Source organism: Aethalodelphis obliquidens, unplaced genomic scaffold (genome assembly GCF_003676395.1).
Source record: "Aethalodelphis obliquidens isolate GAN/ISIS:26980383/991018 unplaced genomic scaffold, ASM367639v1 scaffold11, whole genome shotgun sequence".
In the NCBI taxonomy this organism is placed as follows: domain Eukaryota; kingdom Metazoa; phylum Chordata; class Mammalia; order Artiodactyla; family Delphinidae; genus Aethalodelphis; species Aethalodelphis obliquidens.
In genome coordinates, this window is record NW_020837955.1 from 8,144,428 (window position 1) to 8,154,865 (window position 10,438).

The 10,438-nt window shown below is 43.8% G+C and overlaps 1 long non-coding RNA gene across 1 annotated transcript in view; it reads left to right on the forward strand.

Annotated features, from left to right (window-relative positions):
• The first annotated feature begins 1,884 nt into the window (after positions 1 to 1,884).
• The window catches only part of LOC113623164 (uncharacterized), a 205,338-nt gene continuing 196,784 nt past the window's right edge, over positions 1,885 to 10,438 (forward strand). Inside the window, exon 1 of the long non-coding RNA XR_003433804.1 lies at positions 1,885 to 2,313. This is a non-coding gene — a long non-coding RNA (uncharacterized LOC113623164). The remainder of the gene's footprint in view (positions 2,314 to 10,438) is intronic.

Here is a 10,438-nt window from a genome sequence, read left to right on the forward strand (position 1 = left end):
GAGCCTGGAATAAAGGGAGAAGCACTTACGCATATTTTGCCAACAGGACGATGGATGCGTGAGCTGTCCTGGCTGCTGAATGAAATTCAGTCCTTTAGCCTTCTACCTTTCACGCAAATAACTAGGCTTCTTCTTGCTTTGAGGGGGCAAAAGGCTTTTGTTTCTATAATTGCGGTCAATAACATTTATTAAATGTAGGAATAGTGTTATAAGATGGGGTTTAAAGAGATATTGGACAGAGTCTTTGCCCTCCAAAAACCCTTGTAATCCAGTGGCAGGGACAAAATGTAAGCGAGAAATAGTATTACCAGGCGGCAAGGGGTGAGCGCTACCTGAGTAGAACGGAATATACATGTTAATGGTGGTCAGAGGAAGGAGGCATCTCCATGTACTAGAGTGGACCTGACATAAAAGCTTCAGGAAAGAGGTAGCATTTGGCTTGGGACCTAAAGGAAGTCCAGGGGTTAGAGAAATGGAGACGAGAGTTGGGAGGGAATGCCAGGCAGTGGGAGATGGCTCGGGTAAAGGCTCTGCGGGTGCAGGGCAGATGTGCAAGAAGTAATGCTGGTGAATATCGCAAAGAGAGAGTCAAAAGCATGAGTGTGTGGGGAAAAGGGAAGAAAAGTGAGAGACATTGCAAGGTTGTGAAGAGAGATTCTTGAAGGAAAGATGCCATTGACTGCAGCGGGGATTTCTGGAAGGGTGATTAGTTTTAGGGAAATGATGACTTTGAGACTTGCCCAGTTGAAGGATGAGAATAGAGATGAAGGTGATCGTCTAGCTCCAGAGGGCAGTCAGAGCTGGAGAGAGTACGCGGAAGTCACATTCAAGCCTCATTAGCGCGATCGGACTGAATGAGGTCTCCAAAGATGGAGCAGCCGTAAGCCATCATCTCAGTCTTGCTTATGCTCACGTGTTGGGTGAAAGGAGGAAGTGGATGTCGCAAAAGACGTGGGCTAATGGCCCCGGTGATAAGACTATTGTTAGAAGGTTCACAACAGAAAGGGGAGAAGAGAATGTCAAGAAAATGGAGCCCTGTTTCCGCCTTGACTGCCACAGACGAGCCAAGAATGAACCCTGAGAATAACCCACTGCATATGGCGGTTAGAAGTCATGGCCAACTCCTGAGAAACCGGTTGTGATCAGGTCGGCTTGGCGGGTGTTTGGAGTGGGTGGTGATGAAATAAATACAGTGAGGATAAACCAGTGGTTTTAAAACTTGGCTGAACAGCCTCATCATTTGGAGGAAACCTGAAAAATACAAATTCCTCTGCCCCACGTCAGACCTTGTGAGTCAAATCTTTAGTGGTTGTGCCTATGAAACTGAGTTTCCACAGGTGGTTCAAACGAAGCCAGTCCACACAGCAGCATTCGTGAATCACTGGCTAAAGATGAGAAAATTAAAGATTAAGGATTAAAGATGAGAAATTGGATGTACTTGAGGGTAGGGTAGGGCTGAGGAAGTCTTCCTGGTAGTTTTTTCCCCCTTAATTTTACTTTTAGAATAGAGGAGATCTGAGCTCTTTTTCCAGGTCATGGGGGAAATAATCTGATTGAAGATACAAGAGAGATGGAAGATAGGAGATAGTCAAGTGTCCCCAGCTATAGGAAATAGGAGCGGGTCCTCCGAGGCAGGTGGGTGTAGGGCACCCTGGGAGGGGATAGCAAGGTGGAGGAGGTGGAGAGTCAAGGGAATATTCGAGGACGTGAAAGGCAGCCCCTGCTTTCTTTTCTTTTCTTTTCTTTTTTTTTTTTTTGTGGTACGCGGGCCTCTCACTGTTGTGGCCTCTCCCGTTGTGGAGCACAGGCTCCGGACGCGCAGGCTCAGCGGCCATGGCTCACGGGCCCAGCCGCTCCGCGGCAACTGGGATCTTCCCGGACCGGGGCACGAACCCGTGTCCCCTGCATCGGCAAGCGGACTCTCAACCACTGCGCCACCGGGGAAGCCCAACCCCTGCTTTTCTAAACTGATTCCAAATGAAGCTCGGTGTATTCTTCAGAGATTGGCTCAGTTCACCTAAGAACCTTGTTGAGTCCTTCCTAGCACCGTGTTGAGCAAATTACCTGGCACTTTTGTCATGACAGCTACACCCAGGAAATGCAGGTTATGAAAGTTTAGAATTATGAAATGACACAAGTTGTGCAGTTCAACATGAGCTTATCTTTTGAAAGTTTCTATTTCACAGCTCCTGAGGGGCTGCACTCTACATGACCTCTAATACTGAGGTTTTAGGAGACCGGCTCTAAGAGGAAGAATTGACCAAGTTACCTGTTGCAGCTCCAGGCGACAGCATCTGAGAGTCCAGTTTGGGGGTAAGAAGGGGAGACTGTGGGTGCCGTGCCCACAGAGCTTGTTGAAAATGGGTTCTCAGCTTTGTGGCAGGAAGCACTAGGTCACAAATCACACCTCACACCTTTCTCTCGCCGGCTGCCTGGGCTCCGTGTGAAATCTGGGTCTGTAATCTTCTCCTTCTGCCTTTTTTCTCCCCACTACCCAGTGTCAGCACAGTCCAACTGTCATTTGCAGATTGTCTCTGCATCCTGTGAAGCACGTCTCTAGGGTTCTTATAATAGCAATGAACTTAGTGGTGCAGGTAGTGAACAGCAACACTCTTTTGAACTCATCGTGTGCATTTTATCTAGTACCTCCCTTTGAAATTTGCCTTGGGCACATTTCTATTTTGACATCCTATTACAATGAAATAATTCTTTCTGATTGTGAAAGACAATACAAACATTATGACCAATAATAGTGCTCGCTGTATACCAGACACTGTCTCAAACATTGTAGGTATTTCCATGCACTTCAACCTCACAACAACACTGTGATGTAGTTATTCAGATTCCCATTTTACAGATGAGGGAATTGAGGCTCAGAGGCATGAGACATGTTGCTCCAAAGTCACATAGCTAGTGAGTGGTGGGGCAGGGATTCCAGCCCACATCCATCTGACACCAATGCCAGAGCTCTTCAATCGTACATGAGGAAATAGATTGAAACGTAGTTAACTAGAAGGGGAAGGTATCCTTGAGAGTTAAAACTATTTGTTCTGGGTGCTCCCTGATTTTTTTCAGCACAATATTGGCCGGGCATTCTTTAAACAAGCTCAGCCGAAACGCCTGCTTAAAGGACTCAGACACTTCACCTGAATCTTCCATGTGCTGGTCAGGTTTAGAAAAGCCAGTTGGATGAACCCCTGGAAGCCTGTAGTACCTTCCGTGAGCTCATAGAACATCAGAGTGAGGCAGAGGCCAACCCTGATGTATCTCAGATTTGATGGACAAGGAGGCCATTCATTCATTTGAGAAACCGTCCCCATAGAGTGCACCTCTGCATGCCATTCCTGTGTTTACGTAACGGAAACAGAAGTGTGGAAGCATCCAGTCCCAGGAGGGAACATTCACAGGAGACAAAGAGGACTGGGAGGGCGGGCAGTGGGGAGTGACCGCCTGTAACAGATGGAACAGGGCCCTAACCCAGACAGCGAGGTGAGTGGGAGGTGTTAGTTCCTGTGAACTGGAGTTTACCCCTTGACTGACATGGATGAAATCCACAGATGGCAGACTTTCAGGATTCAGGGTAGGAGAGAGGTGCATTCCTGTGATGCTCGGATACAGGGTGCCAGTGACTGCGATTTCTTTCTGGCATTAGAGAAAAGTGTGACAGGGGCAGTTGCCCCATCAGACGCCTTGTGAAGCCCTGATTAACTAGCAGCTCAGAAAGAGCTGGGGACTGACCGTCAGGCCGACCTTGATTGGAGCTCCTCCCCACAATTCACTGGCTGAGTGATTTAGGCATGTATTTACCCCTCTGACCCCTTATAAAGCTGGAGATAGTACCTAACTTTCTGGGTTGTTGGGAGAATTATGGAGCCAATGGACGTTCCATCAAATATCAACATCACTTCTGGCAAATGCTCAGGAGATAGCACTGTTCTATGTCGGTGGTTCTCAATCCAGGGTGATTTTGCCCTCCAGAGCACATTTGGCAATATCTGGGGACATTTTCGATTGTCACCAGTGGGAGGAGGATGCATCAGCATTGACGGGGTAGAGGCCCAGGATGCTGCCAAATGTCCTACATGCACAGGACAGGTCCACAACGAAGAATTATCCTACCCAACTGTCACAGAGACAAAGTGGAAAAACTCTGTTCTATGTTATGGTAACGCCCATAATCCTCATAGGAACCCCATGAAGTGGTACTATTATTATTCCTCTATTTTAGATAGGGGAATATTGGAGAGATTTAATGCCTTGGAAGTGAAATGACTTGCCCAAGCACAGGTAGCTAGTAAGAGCTGGGATTTGAACCGAGCCAGTCCAGCTCCAGGGTTCTCACATTTAACCACTCATCTTAGGTTGCCTTCTGCTGCAGTGGGTCAAAAGCAGTGAAGGTAGGCGATCTAGAAGCTTCCCTTTCCCTTTCCCCTATGCTAGTGATTCTTAAGCTCCAGCAAGCATCAGAATGACTTGTTGGGCAAATTAGAATGCGGTTCCCTGGACCCTATGCCCAGGCCACCCTGACGTAGATGTTTTTTGAGGCACAAGGCTCTACACCAGCCCTTGTGAAAGCTTTCACGTAGAGTACCAGCATGATACCAGCCGTAAAATCTTGTTTTCTGAATCTCAGTTTTTCACGAAATACTGTGTGAAGTGCTTAACATAATTTTAGGATGTTGTCCAAGGGAAAAATTTTAATGCAAAAGCTTTTGAACCCGAATCCACTGATCCACTCACAGGTATTTACTGAGCACTGCTCTGTGCCAGGCACTGTTCTGTGGACACAAAGATAAATATGACCCTATCAGGTCCCTTTCTTATTCAGTGGTCCTCAGCTCTTTATATCATCACAAGCTGGCCTCCTGTCCATCCCCACATTTCCCTACACAGCCGCTCAGCTCTGTTCATTGCCCACTGTCCCCACTTTCTCATTGCTGCCTCTGTAGCTTTGTCGTGCTCTACTCTACTCGAGGCCTCCTCTCTCTCTAATCCACATATCTAACTCCTATTCATCCTTCAAAACCCAGATCAAATCTCATTGCCTTAGTGAAGGCTTCCCTAACCATCCTACTTCAGGAAAATTTCTTCTCTCCCATAGTCTCACAGTATTTTAAGTCACCATTATTTTTGGAACTGCTACTTCGTATACACATATGGATTCATTTTTATGCATGCCTGGTAGGGGAAAAAAGGTTGCAATCTGGAACAGTTTATTGTAAAGGATTTAGTCACTCTGGGCGGCATGGTAGATGTAGACGCAGAATAGGCATCGGTTTGCCAAATGTAGTTTAAAATTCCTGCGGGTGGATCTTAGAGCCCAGATCTGCCGGCTGTGTGCCTGGCTTACCCACTTGGACCAAGTGCTGCTGCTCAGAATGGCCCAAACCCACAGAGGCCCCAGTTAGTATCTGTGTCTGGCACTAATTCCAAGAATTTCTGGATTTGTCCTTCAGTGATTCTTCCCAGAGTTGTCAGCTAAAGAGAAAGAGGAATACTTTAGCAATAGCTAATGTTTATTGAGTGCTTACTACGTGCTGGTCATTGTGTTCAATGCTTTATTTGCATCGTCTTGTTCAACCCTCACAGTAACCACGTAAGGTAGGAACTATCTCCTCCATGTTACATGTGAAGAAACGGAGGCTAAGAGAGATTTAGTAACTTGCCCAAGTTCACACAGCTGGTAGCAGCTGTAGTCAGTGGAATTCAGGCCTTTCTGTTTTTATTCTTAACTTTTAACCCTTCTATGCAATCCAGTGTTGGGTGTAAAAACTATTAAGGGCACCCAAGTCTTTCCAATTTTTAGATGAATGTTGGCACTCATAACCTTTGTCGTCTAAAAAGCTTTGTATTGAAATAAGGATTATTTAAGAACCAATGCAGTTCCAACTGAAAAGATGTTTTGTCATATTCAGTAAAAGAAGATTTAAAATAACTGCTGCTTGGTCATACTCCCATTCTATCCTGAAAGCCCAGCTCTGGACAACTGGGAAGATAGGGTGTAAAAGGGCACATGCATTACAATGTTTTCTAGGAAAACTGGTGGGTGAAAGACTTCCTGAGAAATTTCACACTGGAAAGGAATACTCTGCTCTGCTATATTTAAAGGCAGATAATGAAATCTTTTCTTCTGGGCACATGTTCCTTGCCCTGTGTTTATAGTTGTCACTAGTTCAGGTGGCCTGAAATGCCTGATGTTGGAAATACTGGCCATTTCAGATTCCCCATTGGTCAGGAAGGGTGAGGAATGTCTCCTAATCTTATAAAAAGCAGAGTCACAGAACTTAGAAAGATGCAGTTTGTACCCATTACCAGAGGGACAGATTTTATGGTTTTTAGTGTCAATTTGAATAAGCAAACTTGATGGGGATAGCGGTTGCATAATTTAAAAAAACTGTTTTTGTTTTGTTTTATAAAAATCCAGATTTTGAGAGGCATGTGTAGCTGAGATGAAGTGAGCTAACATTTTGGTCCAGAAAGAAATGCAGAAAAGAAGTTCTTGGTGATTCTGAATATTAAGTCTTTGCTTTGGAGTCAGTTGTAATTTTTATGTCAGTTCTTTTTAAAGTAACAGCAGACACATACATAATGAAACTTTATTAAATGTGAATGAGTCCCTGAGAGAATCACTAGCGATAAGAAGAACAAAAAATGCTTCCCTGGGCTTCCCTGGTGGCGCAGTGGTTGAGAGTCCACCTGCCGATGCAGGGTACACGGGTTCGTGCCCCGGTCCGGGAAGATCCCACGTGCTGCGGAGCGGCTGGGCCTGTGAGCCATGGCCGCTGAGCCTGTGCGTCTGGAGCCTGTGCTCCACAACGGGAGAGGCCACAACAGTGAGAGGCCCGCATACTGCAAAAAAAAAAAAAAAGCTTCACTGAACCAGCTTTTAAAATCTCCAATGCTTAAATTCTTCTAGTCTCTCAAAATTCAGCTTCCCCCAGAAGAATGCCTCCCATTTAAAAATTTTCTTATTAATGTGAAATATCAAGTCATTTTTACATCTGAAATATTTTTTCATTTAAAAAATTGACTAAACCTCATCCTTCACATATTTTCACAGTTAAGATACTTATGATTATGTTGGGAAAGTGTAATTTTGATTATGCTTCCTTCAGAATTTGCTAATGTGAAAAAAACATTTTAAAAAAAGATATAAGATTTAGCACTTCCCTGGTGGCACAGTGGTTTAGAATCCACCTGCCAATGCAGGGCACACGGGTTCGAGCCCTGGTCTGGGAAGATCCCACATGCTGCAGAGCAACTAAGCCCATGCACCACAACTACTGAGCCTGCGCTCCAGAGCCTTCAAGCCACAACTACTGAGCCCGCGTGCCACAACTACTGAGGCCTACGCGCCTAGAGCCTGTGCTCTGCAACAAGAGAAGCCACTGCAATGAGAAGCCCGCTCACCACAACAAAGAGTAACCCCCGCTCATCGCAACTAGAGAAAGCCCGTGCGCAGCGACGAAGACCCAACGCAGCCAAAAATAAATTTAAAAAAATAAAAGATTTAATGAGAGGTCATTTTTTTTTCTGTTCCTCAGAAGATCAAAGCAAAATGGAATAGAATGCCATTCTTCCCTAACTTGGGTTAGGTGTTAAACAGTGCTTCTTTGCTACCTTCTTGCGTACTGTTCAGTACAAGGATGTTATTTTGGAATACGTGACATAAGGGCTGCACCAATTAAGAATTACTTTTGTTTGCTAGTAACAAAGATCTAGCTACAGTGCTTAAACATATAAGCATGTGATTCTCTTAAACAAAAGCACAGAGGTAGGGCAGTCTTTGCTTAGTACAGCAACTCCACAGTGCCATCAGAAAACCAGGTTCATTCTGTCTTTCTGCCCCACCACCCTTAGTTTGTGACTTCTACTCTTAAGGACTCCTTATGATTTAAGAAGGCTGCTGAAGCTCCAGTCATTACATATGAGTTCTTGAAATAAGGGAGGACTTCTTGAAAATCTTATTAATGACTTTTACTTATATCCCATTGGCCACCCTGAGCTGATATATAATATAACGTAATATAATGTGATGTAATGTGATGTAATGTAATGTAACATAATTTTTCAGCTTAGGCATATTACCCAAGATTCAGTTAGTAAGAAATATAGAAATAATGAGTTACCACCAGCAATCCCTGCCACAATATCTGCGTTTTAGTCTGGCTATTATCCAGCTAGACTATATTGCAACAACAAAGTAACCCTCACATCTTGGTGACCTGTAACAAAGATATCTTTCTCACTCTTACAAAGCCTGATCCAAGTCCAGTGACTCTGAAGTGTAGCTCTCCTCCATGTGATGACTGCTTCCTTTTATGGCCCCTTCTTCTTAGCATGTGGCTTTTGGGATGCTGAGATAAGGAGACGTATAACTGAAGGATCTCACAAGGGCTTTTCACTGTTGGAGCACGGAAGTGACACACGTCACTTCTGCTTACTGTCTTATGGCCAAAACTAGTCATAATGCAATGCGGCTAGGACTACCGTCTTCCTAATACCCAGGAAGGATCCTATGATGATGACTTTGTCTATGCAATTCAGTCCTATTCCCAAACTAAGCCAGTTGGGTTCAATAGGTCCTAAAGCAATACAATAGCCTGTTTTTCAGTAGCCATTTATCAAGTGGTTACTGTGTGCCAAAGCATGGTGTCACATGCTCAAGGTACAGATAGGAAAAAAGACACAAATCCTCTTTCAAAGAACTTATTGACTAATAAAAAAGACATACACACTTGTAGAATAAGAATTGCCATAATAAAAGTAAAAACCAGGTGCTCTGGGAATTAAAAGTTGGGAGGATTCCTTCTAGTTGATGCCCAGGGAAAGGTTTTTGGAGGAAGTAATATTTAAATGGGGCCATGAAAGATTAGTAGAATTAACCTAGGTGATGTGGTCCAATCAACAGTATCTCCCTCAAGGAGTTTTCTGAATTAGTAGGAATGTTAGGCAGTAATTTCAGTGTTGCCAGTGTCTAGCTATTTGACCTTGGACAAGTTTTTCCATTCTGTAAGATGAGAGAGTTGCATAAAATGGTCTCTGTTGTTTCTTTCACATCTAATAGTCTGCGATTCTCCATTTCTTAAACCAACATTCTAAAAGCCTAATGATGTGGTTGTGGAACACACAGCCAGTGAAAACTTCAAAGCAGAAGTATAGTCAATGCTCACTGACATACTTGGAAAACAGAGAAAAATAGAAGACAAAGAATCTAAATATCAGGTATTAATTGTAATATCAATCTCATTCTCTTGTTTTATTGCAACTTCTCCCAGGATTTTTGATGCACAGGTTTAAAGATTTTGTTTTGCTTTTTTCTTTTGAATATAGTCGCCAAAAAGAACATGGGCTATATTATAGCAGTCTTTATTCTCTTAGTATGCTACCACAAGCATTTTTTCCATGCTATTTCAAATTCTTTAGAAACATGAGAAAATAGGATAAAAATGATATTTAGGTCCATTTCTGTGCCTCCTTTTGATAAACTACATAAAGGCCAAGTTTCCCTCGTGTGCTAGTGAAGCTTAGTGAAAATGAAATAATATTGTAGTAAGTTTAAACTTGTGGTAGCAGGCATTGGGTTGTTTTCATTATAGTTTGTTCATTAAAAGTTATAGCTCACATTTGTTGGACATGAACAACACAGCAGTAACTCTAACAAGTGCTTTGCAAAGGCTATTGACTCATTGCTTCCAGCAGCCCATATTATTGCCCCCATTTTGTTGACGAGAAAACGGCAACGCAGAGAGATTATGCAGCTTGCTTAAGGTCTCATGACTGGAAAGTGGCTGAACCAGGACCCACACTTTGGTTTCTGCACTTTGCGGTATCACTACTGCATGGTATTGTCCGTCTCCATTGCAAATGGCAGAAACCGAACTTAAGTTGGGGTAAGCAAAAAGGCGATGTGATTAAAGCCCAGAGGTATCTCTCGCTCCAGGTAGGCGGGATACAGGTTTCCACTGGGTCTCCTTCTTGCCCGTCTTGCTCTTGATCACCGTCTCTTGGCTGTGCTCTGCTCTGTGTTGCCTTCACCTACCGTGAGGCAATCCGTGTGGTAGCCTCTGGTGGCATCTCACAGTTGGTGATTTAAGTGACAAGACAGCCTTCTTTCCCAAAACATCGCTGAAGTTCAGCAGTAGAGTTTCATTGGCTTGGGTTTTTTTTTTTTTTTTTTTTCAGCCTGCCTTCTTAGTGTGTGGATGCGTAGTGACTAGGGAAGACTTTTCTGAAAACTTCTTGGCAGTGCTGACAGTGATGTTAACTAAATCCTCCGTAAATACCCCGGAACAGAGCTAAACAAATGATGTTAGGAAACTCTGATAACCCAATACCTAATTCCAAGCCTTATTGAAAATCAGGAAGGAAAATAATTTGTAGGCATTCGGTTGGAAAATAGCCTCACTTTCTAGGAAAAGTGAGCATTTTTTTTTTT